This window comes from Canis aureus, chromosome 2 (assembly GCF_053574225.1).
Source record: "Canis aureus isolate CA01 chromosome 2, VMU_Caureus_v.1.0, whole genome shotgun sequence".
NCBI lineage: Eukaryota > Metazoa > Chordata > Mammalia > Carnivora > Canidae > Canis > Canis aureus.
The window spans coordinates 24,644,707-24,657,338 of record NC_135612.1 but is presented as its reverse complement, the minus strand read 5'-3'; the positions used below and the strand labels follow the sequence as shown (position 1 = coordinate 24,657,338).

At 39.5% G+C, this 12,632-nt stretch overlaps 1 protein-coding gene across 5 annotated transcripts in view; it reads left to right on the top strand.

Annotated features, from left to right (window-relative positions):
- Positions 1–12,632, top strand: part of XRCC4 (X-ray repair cross complementing 4) — a 251,826-nt gene that overhangs the window by 227,576 nt on the left and 11,618 nt on the right. The window contains exon 10 of one of the 5 annotated variants that reach the window (XR_013361769.1): positions 2,647–2,767. The exons of 2 other annotated variants lie outside the window; for them this stretch is intronic. The gene's annotated coding sequence lies outside the window, so the exon portion shown is untranslated. Of the gene's footprint in view, positions 1–2,646; positions 4,978–12,632 lie in introns of those variants that run through there. 2 more of the 5 variants (XR_013361766.1, XM_077866096.1) reach the window with 2 other exon arrangements.

Sequence of the window (12,632 nt, the reverse complement as noted above, 5' to 3'; positions counted from 1 at the left end):
ATCAAATGTTTACCGAACACTTTGTGTCAAGGGCTCTTGCAGGCCCTGGAGATATAAAAATGAGTAACCTGATCCTGTCTCCTAGTTCCTGGAAGTCTAAACCAGGGAAGGAGGCTGACCTGTGCACAGGTGATCAAGATGTATGACAGGTGCTCTAAGAAAGGAGCCAAGGAAGCTGAGAAGAATCAGCCTGTGTTTATTTTGTTGGGAGAGTCCCGGAAAAAGAGGTTGTGGGGAAGGAAAGCTTTAAGAGAGGAGATGGACAAAGTTTGAGCTGACCTTCTGGGATGACTGAGGATTTGCTGGGTGACTGAGGTACACTCAGCCATGTGTGAGGAACAGAGGAGCGGGTAAGTGTGGCATCTTCGGTGCTTTGTGGCTGGAGTAAAGGGAGAAAAAAAGATGCAGTGTGAAGCTGAGAAGGCGGTGCAGACTCCTCACTGATTTTCATGGGAATGAACAACTACAGAAGGATCATAGAAGAAAGGGAGTGACCTGATGCCATTTATGCTTTTGAAAAGGCAACCTGAAGGCAACACAAGGGCCCAACCACAGGCACCCAGAGGTCTCTCACTTCTCTGCAGGTTTTGTAACTCTGTGTAACTCTGATGCTGTTCCCAGCCTGTCTGGACAGTTGTCAGACTCCACCTCCTACCACGCAATATCCGCAGATTGAACTTTTCCAACAATCTTTGGAAGTTGAAAGACTCCTGATAGTAGAGTGACACAACTGGCCCGCAATGGAGACCCTTTTCTGGTGCCCGGGCCTTGGGCCTTGATACAAGAAAGAGCGATTTCATCATTTCCTTTACAAGTGATTTCAGCATTTTTTTAACCTCTTGTGAAATTGGCCTTGTTTCTTGAACATTCCCGCTATGACATACTCATGCCCTGCAGAGTGCTGCTTTTGTACAGCTTTGGAGGAACTACTGTTGCTGTTCTCGTAAATTCACTTCTTACACCTCCTTCTGGAGGCCATAGGTGCAACTGTGCTGTTGGAAGCAATATCCACATCTCTGTCCTAAGGCTTCAACCCTTTGTCCAGAGGTACCAGTTCTAGATCCAAAACTGGTGCAGGAGGGAGGGAGTGGAATTCAAGACACTGGTCTTATTCAGTGGATGTTAAATACCATAAAGCATCATGAGAGAGAGCCTGAAATCCTGAAAGGAGACATTGTGAACTAACCTTTTATTCCTTGGGATTTGGATCCCAGGACAATGAAAAGGTATAGAGTATCCTTTTCCCCAAAAATAAAGTGGCAAAAATAACACTTAAAAAAAAATCAAATTACATTTTGTTTTTCAAGTTTCAACAGAAAACTTGAGGCAGTATTTTTCAGTCTTTCTAGTAGACGCACACGTATTGGCCACTGTTTCTCCATAGATTTCAGTGGGCAAGTGCAGGAGGCAGCACTTTTTCCACTTCACTGATGATTTTTGCAGGGACTGAACTTTATAAAAATATAAAAAAGAATCTCTGTGAGTCAATCTTCCAGCATACTTGAAAATAATTAGGGTTTCTATCGCTTCCCTACTCTCCTTATCAGAGAAGCATTTGCAGTCAGGCATTGTATGAATGTGGCTAAATCATATCACAGAATCATTGAGAATATCTTAAATATTAAAAAGACTACCGATGTCCCTGGAGCCCTGACACAGGTGCCAGCATCCCCACTCAGGATCATCTATCAGTCCTGCTATTAGAACAACCCGGCAGCCTCTCTTTATGAAGAAATGTGAGGTTTAGTTCTTATTTTATTCCATTTAATTAAACAACAGCTGGGGGAAAAAAATCCTGTCTTGCATTTTCAACACATGGTTCCAATTAGTGCAGTGGAGCAGGACCCTGAATTTGATAAAAGCACTGACGTGTACCTTTGGTGCCTGTACAATGTACTCTTTCATTTTACAAGGTGGCTGAAGTGCAGTTTTAAATATCTTTTTTTAAATGTTAACAAAAACCCAGGGGTGTAAGCTTAGGGAGAAAAAAGTGAAGAGAAGCGAACACAGTTTTGTTTGAATTGCCTGCCATGGACTTTTAGAACCTTGTAGGCAGAGGAGGCTTATTTGGTGAAATCTGCAGTGGGCATTTACAGGTTTGTATGCAAAAAGCATTATGCTTCATGAAACTTGTGCTCAGAGGCTATGAGATGGGAGATCCATCACCTCAGGAAATACCACTTACGGTACTGTTCATTTGCTTCATGTGACCAATCTGTTCATGGGGTAATGGAAACCCCATTCCAATAAATTGTTTCAGACCTTGCTAAAACTGATAGGACATTTGCCTTCAGTGGGACTCCTTCTGAATAACTTCTGGAAGTTCATATGTTTTTAAATAGGAAAGTAAAACTTTTGTCCCAGAATCTGGAAATTAGATGTGGAAAAGACTCATTTAGGTCATCACATCCCACCTCCTGCCAAAATAAAGGGAACTAGCAAGAGGAAAAAGTAAGATAAAACAAGTAAAATATTTTATGACAGCTTCACATGGTGTGTGTTCTAGAAACAGTGGAATGATTTTCCATTTCAGGTCATGGGAAAGCATGATGTCTTTAGTCCCAGAAGGGTGAGACACTTAAACTGTTATAGGGCTTTTCATGAAGGTTAACAACAAACCTCTTTGTGCCTGGCTTTTATTTTCAGAGTTACCATTTCATTTCTGGCCCACAGTTCACAAACTAGAGAAATGTGTCCATCAAGAACAAACTCCATCTCACAGACTCACTACCTATTGCGCTCAGAAATATTATCCCCGAGTGCCAAGGTAAGAACACAAATCTGAATAGAATAAAATTGAGTGAGTGGATTCCTTATAACGAACTTCAACTAAAGAAAAATAGTCATTGAGATGGTCTTTCTGATGGCCTCAGTGTTGGAGACTGTGGCAACAGATACACTGTATGTGTCCCCCCTTAATTCCCATAGCTAGAATCAGCTTTCCACTTCTCTAGAAGGCGCTCCAAATAGTAACTGAATTAAACTATAGAGAGACCACTCCTCAGCATATGCCCTCTGCTACCACTACATCTCCAAATTGTAGTCTTAACTGGGCCATGCTAAAGTCATTGGTCATTTCTTTTATTTCTGTTCTCATCTTAGTCACCCTGAAATACTGATAACTTAAAACACTTGGTTTCTGGTTCATTTTTCTCTCTTGGTTCTCTTCCTATTCCACTGGCCATTCCTTCTTTATTCTTTTTTACTTCCTTCTAATATTTCCAATCTCTATAAAGGTGTCAGTACTCAGACCTCTTCACATTGTTGGGTAAGTGGTCTCATCTAGTCATATGAAAAATGCCAACTGCTTCCTGGCCTTTCTTCTTGGATATACAATAAACATGATAAATCTAACATTAAATTATTTATTTTCTCCTCAAACATACTTCTTGACCAGCTTTTTCCATTCCATAAGTAATAACTCTATTCAACCAGCTGTCCAGGCAAAAACTTGTTTGGAGACATCCTGGATTCATCTACCTTTCTCACATCCTATATCCAGTTTCTGAGTAACAGACACCCAGAATCTGATTTTTTTTCTTTTTTCTTTCTTTCTTTCTTTTTGCCAACTTCAGAACTAGAATAAGCCAGCATTTTGTTTTACCTGGGATATTGGTGGTAGCCTCCTAACTAGTCTCTCTATAGTCTATTCCCATAGCAGCCAGTAACCATTTATAAATATCAGGTCGGGGTGCTTGGGTGGCTCAGTCGATTAGGCATCCAGCTGTTGATTTTGGTTCAGGTCATGATCTCAAGGTCATGGGATCAAGCCCTGAGTCAGGCTCCTGCTCAGCGTGGAGTCTGCTTGAGATTCCTCTCTCCCCCACAGCTCCTCCCCCTGCTCGCACGCACTCTGTCTCTCTGAAATAAATAAATAAAATGCTTTTAAAAAATATCAGCTCATGTTCCTTCTGTGCTCAAAACTCTTCTGTGCCATCCCTGCGCACCCAAGTAAAAACCAGGATCTTTACCATCTCTTACAAAGTTCTAACAATCTGCCCCCAACTTCATCTCTCTGGCTTTACCTCTTAACCTGCCCTCTTTTGCCCTCTGTTCCAACCACAGTCATGTCGTCATTGTGACTTGAACATGCTGTTCCTCTTGCTGGAATGCTCTTCCCTTCAGATAACTACATAGTCATTTCCTACTTACTATTGCTTCTCTTGCTCTGATTCATTATTTTCCATATCACTTATCAGAACATGGCATATTATGTAATGTGTTCATTTGTTTGTTGATGGTCTCTTCTTGACAGATTGCAAACACCATTAGAAGAGAGACTTCATCTATTTTGTGCTCCCCTATAATCTTCTTTGCCTAGAGTGGTGCTCTTGTATGCAATAGATCATTTACAGATTTTTCTGAGTTAATGTTTCAAATTTTTGTCATGGTAATTACAAGAGCAATAAGGCATGGGAAGTTTTGTTGATTGAGCTCACTGACATGTTAGTAGAACAAACCTTTCACTGAATCTAATTTGAGAGATTGGTCTAAATTATAATATCAGACTTTCAGCATTTATTGTGTTCAAGTTTTACATTTCTTTGTACAAATCATATGTTGAAGACCTATCAGTATAAGGCCAAAAATGAGATCATTTATTTTTTCTGAGTTTTATTTATTCTTGACAAATAAAATTTGTATATATTTAAGGTGTACAATATAATATTTTGACATGTGTATACATTGTGAAATAATTACCACAGTCAAACTAATGAACTTATCTATCACCTCCTGTAGTTAACCATTTTGTGTATGTGTATAGTGAGAACATTTAAGATCTACTCTCTTAGCAAATTTCAAGTATACAAAGCATCACTGACAACGATACTTACCATGATGTACATTAGGCCTCTAGAACTTATCTTAAAACTGAAAGTTTGTATGCTTAGATCAATATCTCCCCTTATCCTCCATCCCCCTGCCTCTGATAACCATTATTCCATTCTATGTTACTGTAAGTTTGATTTTTTTTTTTTAAGATTAAACATTTGGTTGAGATCATATATTTATCTTTCAGTATCTGGCTTATTTCACTTACCATACGGTTCTCCAGTGTCATCCATATTATTGTAAATGATAATATTTCCTTCTTTTTAAAGGCTGAATAATAGTCCATTGTGTATATATCCTACACTTGCTTTATTCATTCATCTGTTGGTGGACACTTAGTTCATTTCTGTATCGTGGCTGCTGTGAACAATAATGCTGCAATGAGCTAATTTTCAACAAAGACATCAAGAATACTCAATAGGGAAAGTTAGTCTGTTCAATAAGTCATATTTGGGAAAACTGGATTGCCACATGCAAAAGAATGAAATAAGACCCTTTGTCTTACACCACACATAAAAATCAACTCAAAATTATTTAAAAACTTAAATGTAAGCCCTAAAACAATTAAACTCCTAGAAGAAAACATAGGGGGTAAGTTCCTTGACGTTGGTCTTAGAATTGATTTTTTTGGAATTAACACCAAAGCATGAGCAACAAAAGCAAAACTAAACAAATGAGACCTCAGTCAAATTAAAAAGTTTCTGCACAGCAAAGGAAACTGTCAACAAAATGCAAAGGCAACCTGTGAAATGGGAGAAAATATCTGCAAATCACATATCTAATAAGGAATTAATATCCAAAATATATGAGGAATTTATATTTATTTAAACAACAAATAACCCAATTTTAAAATCAGAAAAGGACCCGGTAGACATATTTTCAAAGACAGCATGCCAATGCTCAGCAGGTATATGAAAAGATGGTTAATATCACTAATCTTCAGGGAAATGAAAATCAAAACCACAGTGAGGTTTTGCCTCAGACCTCTTAGAATGGCTGTCATCAAAAAGTCAGAAGATAACAGGTGTTGGTGAGGATGTGGAGGAAAGGAAACCTTTGCACACTGTTGGTGAGAATGTACATTGGTTTAGCCATTGTGGAAACTAGTGTGGAAGTTCCTCAAAAAAGTATAAGTAGGACTACCATGCGATCCAGCATTCCCACTTCTGGGTATATATCCAAAGGAAATTCTTGTTCTGAAGAGATATTTTCACCCCAAATGTTTTTGTTAACTTTAAATATCCAAAATAAAGACCTGAGCCTTCACCTTATGTGATCATTGGGTGGTTCTGTCTACAGGTGTATCCTGATCATTGTTTATCATTTCACCCAACCATCTGGCTCAGAACCTAGGTCTTTGCTCCTTCTGTGGGCCACTCCTCAGAGGATAGGTTCATCTCCCTAGGATAGGTATTGTTAAGCTGCTGCCCCACCACACTGTCTCCCCCCTATACTGCTTCATCCCACAATGGGGCAATAAGCCTTTTTTGATTCCTGTAGCACAGCAGACTACCCTTATTTACTTTAAGATTTTATCAAGCTCTCCAATAACTTCCATATTGCTAAATTTGGTGGTCATTCTGCAGTCCTTTTGTTCACACTGATTACTTGAAAACCTTAAAGGTTGGGAATAATACAAGGAAAGTGCACCACACTGACTAGTTTAATTTACTGGGGCTGGATCCATAGGGAGTCACTTGGTAACATGTGATCATGGTGCAAGAACCGATGTATCAACATGGACCATCTAGCATAGACATCTAGAATCAATACGATTCTCCTGTATTATGTGTCCCCTCTAAGCCCAATTACCATGAGGCTCAAAGGAAAAAAGTTCCTCCTCTCCTTATCCTAAATTTTGCCTCTTGAGCCATCGCATATCCTGCCTGTCCATAAACATATCTGTCTCTTTCCAGAATGATTTTGTAAATTCTCTAAGGGAAGCCCCATGTTCTCCCTCTGAGTTGAGCCCTAACCCATATACTTAAGCAGTCAAATGGTTCAATACCAGTATATTTCTCCCAAACTACAGCTCTTAGGCCATCTATTACACTAAGTATGGGCATCTACAGTCCGTTTGAAGCCCAATCAAAAACCTTTTATAAAATCTCAATTTCAAACATACCCAACTTTTCTGTAGTCTTTCAGATTCTCTAGCACTAAGATCTTGACATACAGGAACAATAACAAACACATACATTATTTTTTAAATTTTTATTTATTTATTTGAGAGAGACTGTGAGTGGGAATAGGAGCATGGGGAGAGGGAGAGAAGCTGAAGCAGACTCTTGGCTAAGTGTGGAGTCCAACACAGGCCAGATCCCATGACCCCGAGATTATGACCTGAGCCAAAATCAAGAGTCAGAGTCTCAAATGACTGAGCCACCCAGGCACCCAACACATGGATTTATCGTACACACACACACACGCACCATAGACCTGTGTGCTGAGAGGGTCTTCCTAACAATAAACAATAATATGCTATTGTAAAGCAGCATAAATTTATATAAAGATAAAAACTAGTTTTCTGCCCTTTACTCTCCTCCACCCCAATAACTATGTGCAGAGAAAGAGAATTTTGTTAAATCATATCTGATTTATGTGACTAAATTGAAGACCCATTCTCTGAACTTAAAAGGTCTGAATCCAGGTTATTGTTTTGGCTTCAGCAACAGAGATATTTACTTTCTTAATTATTCATAACTAACAGGCACATTGGGCTGTTTTTTGTTCCCAGAAAAGAAAGCCTAGCTGCAGCATCAAAATGGCAGATTCCTTAGCTTTTGCTCTTTGAGATCCAAAAACTTTGAAGTGCAGTCCAATGCAGGAAACCCCTTGCAGATGATGTGCTGAGTGTTTGTGGTTTATATACATTCTTCCTCTATAATCTGGGCTTCCTTTATCTATTAGATAATACTAATGCTTTGATTCCAAAAGTTTTCCATGCCATATAATAAATTTTCACAATATTTTCTCTGAATTATGAAATGATAGCTATCTAGAATGAAGACAGTGATATTTTCTTAACTGTAAGACTGTCATTAGGAAAAATTGTAAGTCTCAGCATGTGGTTTCTTAGAGTGGCCTGTAATAAATTAAATCTGATTAGCTGTCCTTTATGCAACAAATAAGATCTCTTGCTCTCGCTCTCACTCTCGCTCTTGCTCTCTGTCATTAAATTTCTGCTACATGGTACTAGTTCATTGGGGAAAAATTGCTTTTTCTCTGTCCCACTTGATCTGTCATGGTCTCTTCACTAGGCCCTCACTGTTATAACTTTCCGTTTCCAACATTCCACTAACAAAATACACCTGCCCATGCCTCTTGTCCTGGGACACTCCTGTATGACAAGATGGCTAATAAATTGATGCCAAAGATAGAGGACAGTGGACTTCTACTGGCTACCCTTTGTCTTATTATAGGATCCTTTTGACAGGCCTTCATTGATCTAACCCAGCATTACGGACACAAGATTTTAGACTTTATAGTCATCGGTGAGGCTTTTCTTTTAGTCACTAGAGTAGACAAAACAGGCAGTTCTGGATTCCATGTCAGGTAAAGAGCTGATTTACAGAGAGAGCAGAGCAAATGCAGAAACTTCAAACTGTTCTTTAAAAAATGGATATGGTTTCTTATTTCAGTGAGCTCTACATTGAACCTTAATATATAAAGCAACAAAAAGAGAGTTGGGGTAGAATCCAAGAATTCTGTCCCCCTCATCCTTTGGGAACAAAATTTGCAAGCCATTGGTCCAGTGACAGATTCAAAATTAAGATTAAGAGAACAGTTTCAAGGGTCAAACAGTTGAATTCAAACCCTCCTTCTGGGTGACCCTTGAGAAATGTCTTCGTCTCCCTGATTTCAGTTTTGTCATTTCTAAAATGCAGCCAATAATCTCACATCACAGGTGGTTCTGAAGATTAAATGAGCTCATGTAAAATGGCACTTAGCACAACAGTGCCTGATGCCCAAAAATAGCTGCGTTAAGGGTGCAGGATTGTTAGTGTTGATCCGCTGCCACTTCCAGTTTAGCCAAAACTGTTAGGAAGGAAAGATGGGTGCAGTATGATGCCCGATGCAGCAGAACTGGTTCCCGTGATGAAACACTCCCCTGAGGGTAGCAGAACAATCCCTTTTTTGTAAACTGAGTTAAACCACTCCCTGGTGTGGCTAATAATGACTAATACAGCAGAAGGGAGGTGGCCACCCTTGTGCAAGGCACTGTTGTGAAGTTGATGTGCTCTGCTTACAGAAATTCAGGTCATCCACAAGATCTAGTCCTTGTCGCTTCTGCCCTAGTTCTAATCATGGAAGAAATTTACTCATTTGCAGAAGAAATTTCAGCCTTTAACATACACTAAATATAATTTTCTGGGAATTCCCAACAGACTTCCTAAAGTGAAATACACTCCATTAATAGTGTACTGCTAGCCTTTCAATAAGGCTTAGGTTGTATTGGTATGTAAAGTATTAGCAAGGTCGATAGAGAAGTGATGCGAATATAACTGGAAAACTCAGGTTGAAAACGGAAGAATGGTTCCCTTGGACCAAAATATTTGAAGTCTTTCAGTCTTTCATTTTTATCCTGCTAACAGCACAGAGAGGCACAATATCTCAAGTAAGAAGGGCATTGGCATTAAACAGACAAATGGCAGTTTAAATAATTTATTTAAAAGGGAAATGCTTCCCCATTTTTTTTGCATATTATTCCAGATAAAACTGCAAAAGCAATGATCTTGTAAGAAACAAGACCTCCACTGAAAATGACATGCAGCATTAAATACAAAATAAAATTCACAAGCCAACAAAGCTGAGATTTAAAAAACTGATATTTTTCTTTATTTCATCTATCCTTATTCCAACGTGGCTGGATTTGCTGATCCCAAACTTGGATATATTGCCAAGACCTTGTCAGGATCCTGACGAAAGACACAAGCCCCCCAACCCAGGTTTTAGCTATTTCAGGGCTATTTCTGTTTCCCCTAAACTCCTTACCCTTTATGACCCCTGAGGCCTCTTACAGCATATTGCCAAAAACTTGGCAATGGAGTCATGTGTCCTTTATCATTACATGTCTGATTCTTGTGAGAGATTCCCTGATACCCTGGTTCCTGGAGCTGTGGATCTGGAGCTGTGGCTTCTATCTGTCTGTAGTGGGAAGTGTCCTCTTACTTAGAAGAAAGTAGGAGGACACTCCTACTTTTCCTACTTTTTCCATGCTAGAAACCTGTCACTCTACACTCCACATCTTGTGCTATGGGTCATTGAGACATCTCCCTGAGAAAGCTCCTGGGAACAGAGAAATCCTCAATTATTTCCTCATTCCTTATCTCAGAAAGACAGAGGAGAGCCAGTCCTTTTCCAGGTCCCCACTGCCTGCTCCAAGTGTGTCTCTGCTTTTGAAGTGTTAGTAAGCTCCAGCCGAACTCATGATCTCCCTTCTACCTTTAGCCACATCTCATTCCTACTTGGTTGATTTCTACACTGGTGGAGAGCACCAACCTTATTGTTGTTATTATTGACTCTTCCATTCATGACCAGATATTTTCTTCCATCGTGGCCCCCACCCAATCATTGAATTCTGTTCCTCCATAATGACCAATTTTCTCTACCCCCACCAACACTACTACTGTTGCCTGGATCACTGACACAGACTCCTAACAAGTCTTGCCCTCTAATCCTGCCCCTACCCAGTCCTTTCCCCTGATTCAATTATTTTCCAGGTCCACACTCCTCACTTGTCCCCTCCTGCCCTGAATTTAAAAAGTCCAATATTCTTAAATTGTCTTAAGGCCACTCATGATGTGATGCTTCCCTACTTTGGTGACCTGTTATCATTCTTTTGTTACTATTCCCCGCCCCCCCCAACCAAATTTTAAAAAAAAGAAAGCCAACTCTTCATTTTATCCACACTAAGTTACACCATCTTTTCATGTTCTCTCTTCACTTCCTTTTTTTAAATCTTTTTTAAATATTTTATTTTTATTCATGAGAGACAGAGAGAGAGAGAGAGGCAGAGACACAGGCAGAGGGAGAAGCAGGCTCCATGCAGGGAGCCCAATGTGGGACTTGATGCTAGGACCCTGGGATCAGGCCCTGAGCCAAAGGCAGATGCTCAGCCACTGAGCCACCCAGGTGCCCCTCTCTCTTCACTTCCAAGCACTTGCATATTCTCTTCTCTTTGTCTCGGGGACTCTTTCTCACTATATTTCTCCATTCTAATTCCTATTAATCTTTTAAGACTTGGATTAAATGTCTCTTCCTCAAAAAGCTTTCCCTGACCTTTTAAATCCTGATTAGCCATTCCTCATAGGTCCTGTGTTAACACCTTTTTTTCCCCACCATAGCATTTAGCACATCTAGACTACATTGCCCTTATAACTGCATATTTGCTTCTCTGTCTCTGTCATAGTCATCCGTAAACACAAGAACCCAGTGATTTTTACTGTTCTACTCTTTGTACCTAGAATAGATCTTCCTGAATGAATAAATAAATGAGTATAATGGAAACAGACTTAAGAAAGTATGTCAACATGTCACATGCATCTGAGAAAGCAAGTGAATGACCTGAGGACCAAAAAGTGACCTTTTGGCCCATACAAAAGTGGTTTGTGACTATGACAAGAGCACTTCCCGTGGTATCACAGGGACAGAAGCTGGAGTGGAGTGGTTTGAAACTGGCTAGGACATTATTAGTACATGTAGACAGAAAACATAGACAAGTTTATAGTAAGTTGTGCCATGGTAAGAGAAAGATACTGCTGCTGCAGGAGAGAGGGAGTGACTGCCCAGAACATATATATGATCCATTGAACCCTACTTGTAAGAAAGTCACAAGGGATCAAGTCCCACATCGGGCTCCCTGCATGGGGCCTGCTTCTCCCTTTGCCTGTGTCTCTGCCTCTCCCTATCTCTGTCCCTTATGAATAAATTTTTAAAAAATTAAAAAAAAAAAAAGAAAGTCACAAATATCCTTAGGGTCACACAAAAGGCAGACCCAAAAGAAGGAATGCACATATGGGCAAAAGTTCACAAGCACATTTGAATCACAAGTTCTGATAAAACTACTAGGGCAAATGAGTTAAAAGTCCAGAAAACACTCAGAAAGTAAGTTTATAGTGTTATTTCACTATGCTTTGTGCAGCAAGTAATAATTTTATTGGTAGATTTTATTGGCTTGTGATAACAATGTTAAGAAAAAAACTAACTTTGAGGGAAATTCTTATGCCTTCATTTATTATTAAATATGGATGTCACAAAGGTATGAAGAGTCACACAGCAAACAACCATGTATTCACCACCTAGCTTCAGGACTAAAATATTATTAAATGCAGCAGAAGACGTGGTACATCTTGAATTTAAAATGACTTTTCTCCCACTTGTGAAAGTCTCCAATTAAAGCACAAATTCATTTTTTAGCATGAAAAAAAATGTTCCCACTGTGGAGAATCATAACCAACTTGTTGAAGTTTATACAGAAAGTATTTTCAGTAAACAGAGAGGAGTGCAGAGTTTCAGGAAGAAAGTGTGAGGGTCATGATGATAAAAGCAATAGAGGACCCACAGATGTGCCCCAGGCCCTCCTCACTGTCATCAATCATAAGCCTGTCCTTTCCGTGGTTACCAACCAGTAGGTCTCGGACCCCCGAGGGTAGCAGAATTTATTGTGAGGGGGTCTTTAAATCCATATGCACATTCAGTATGAGTAGACTAAATAAATAATATGTCATACACAGACACAGTACTATTTTTTAAATGTCGATAGATGAGGTGATGAATAAAATATAAATTCACTTACT